Raw genomic sequence first — 2491 nt, 5'->3', positions numbered from 1 at the left:
GCAGGCATCAGACTCTGGCCCCTGCCACGGGCCTCAGGGACCCACGGAAGCCACCTTTCTGGCACTTCGATGCCTCCCTGCAGCAGCTGAAGAAGAGATTTCTCTCTCTCCACCTTAGAAATCTGCCCGGCCATCTGCCATAAGGGTGACTCGCTGGTCAGGAGAAACCCTTTGGGCTTAAGCAAGGCCATTACTCTTTCCCTATCTCACTCAAGCATTTAACAGCACCCCCCAGTCCCACCCCCGCCCACATACACACACCCCAGACACTCCATCGGAATCCCACGCCGGGAGGAAGAAAGTAGGGGCCCTCCCTCTCCCTCAAAGGCTCTGTCAACTGCGGAGGACAGAGAGGCAAGAAGGACCCAGGTTGTCCCAGAGGTGGACGGTGGACAATCATGTTTCTGCTAGCTGGCTTTTTGTGCTGTCTTGGGCCTTGTCTGGTGCTGATCGTTGGGACTGTCGGATCCTGTGTGGTTTTCTTCCTCTGCTGATTGCGCCTGAGCCTTGTGAAGGGCGTAGACAGTGCAAACTGCATGAGACACACGGCCACCCACAAGGAGCTGTAGACAAGGGTGAGTCTGCCGGGCGCACTGGCCCTGTGGGAGAGAATGGCATCTGCCTCTTGCCAGGAAGGAGGGCATCCAGAGATTGTGGTAAAGCACCTCGCAGGTGAAGAGAAGTGTGTGCAGAGGGACGCATTCCAGGCAGGGGAACAGACGGTGTTGAGGCAGTGTGTCTGAGCTGCCACTGTCGGAACAAATTTGGCTTAAAACAACAGAAACATGTTCTCTCCCAGCTTTGGAGACCAGAAGTCTCAAGTCTAGGTGCCAGCGGGGCCTCACTATGACTACAAGCCGCAAGGGAGAGCCTGCCCTTCCAGCTTCCAGTGGCTCCAGGCATTCTTTGACCTGTGGCCGCGTCACTGCAATCTGCCTCATCTTCCTCCAGTCACATCGCCACCTCCTCTTCTCTGTGTCTCTCGTGAGGACACTCATCACAGGATTTAGGGCCTGCTTGGGTAATCCAGGATGAGGTCTCCCTCTCAAAATCCTTAAGCCTATCTTTGCCATGTAAGATAATATTCACTCTCTTTTTTTTTTTTTAATTTGAGATGGAGTTTTGCTCTTGTTACCCAGGCTGGAGTGCAGTGGCGTAATCTTGGCTCACTGCAACCTCCACCTCCCAGATTTAAGCGATTATCCTGCCTCAGCCTCCCAAGTACCTGGGATTACAAGCATCTGCCACAACTCCCTGCTAATTTTTTGTGTTTTTAATAGAGATGGGATTTCTCCATGTTGGCCAGGCTGGTCTCAAACTCCCAACCTCAGGTGATCCGCTTGCCTGGGCCTCCTGAAGTGCTGGGATTACAGGCATGAGCCACCTCGCCTGGCCATAGGGACATACCTTTTAAGGGTCCCCACTTAGCTCACTACAGGCATTAAGCTTGCAAGGGTGTGGTGACTTGGAGAACCCAAGTCATTCACAGAGGGTGGCAGAAATTAGGTTGAAGACACGACCACCACCAAAATGGGCATGGCTGAGGCTGCAGGGTGGTTGCAGGTCAAACAGATGTCAGATATTTTCGCAATGTACAAAAAGGGAAATCAGTGGGATGTGAGCTGTCCCCAAACCAGTTTCATCCCAGCACCAACCATTTAAATTCCAAGTGCCACAGAATATTTTTGACACGTACTCAGTTCTTCTAAATGAGGCTTTTGGGAACGCTTCCAGGGTTACTGACCTCAAGCACAGACCCATCACTGCCTGTGCAATTTTAACTCCTACCCCACTCCCTCTCCTCAGGTGCTGCTCTCTAATGACCCTGCCACTTGAAGTCCAAGCCTTTTAACAATGTCCCTTGTCCCACTGGTTGAAGTCAGACTGCCACAGCAAGAGGCAGTGTGACCCAGTGGCTAAGCCATGGTCCAATTGTGAATCCTGTCTCTCTTCCTAGCACTGTGACTTCAGGCAAGCTGCTTAAACTTTCTATGCCTCAGTTTCCCTATCTATAAAATGGAGATAATAATAGCTCCATCATAGCAGTGTTGTATCAATATCTTTTTTTTAGGTAGCTGTTTTAGATATTACTATTGCTTTGACCTTTTTCTTTTTTGAGACAGATTTCACTCTTGTGGCCCAGGCTGGAGGGCAATGGCATGATCTTGGCTCACTGCAACCTCTGCCTCCTGGGTTCAAGCAATTCTCCTGCCTCAGCCTCCCAAGTAGCTGGGGTTACAGACATGTGCCACCACGCCCAGCTAATTTTGTATTTTTAATAGACAGGGTTTCTCCATGTTGGTCAGGCTGATCTTGAACTCCCGAGCTCAAGGAGATCCACCCGCCTCGGTCTCCCAAAGTGTTGGGATTACAGGCGTGAGCCATGGCACCCGGCCTGCTTTGACCTCTAATTCTGTACTCCTGTAGTCTTTATTCTCAGCAGCCGGCGCCTGAGCCAGGGAGAGGTGATTGACTCTTCCCCTAGAGACGT

This window comes from Callithrix jacchus, chromosome 3 (genome assembly GCF_049354715.1).
Source record: "Callithrix jacchus isolate 240 chromosome 3, calJac240_pri, whole genome shotgun sequence".
NCBI classification, from domain to species: Eukaryota; Metazoa; Chordata; class Mammalia; order Primates; family Cebidae; genus Callithrix; species Callithrix jacchus.
This window is presented reverse-complemented; position numbering follows the sequence as displayed.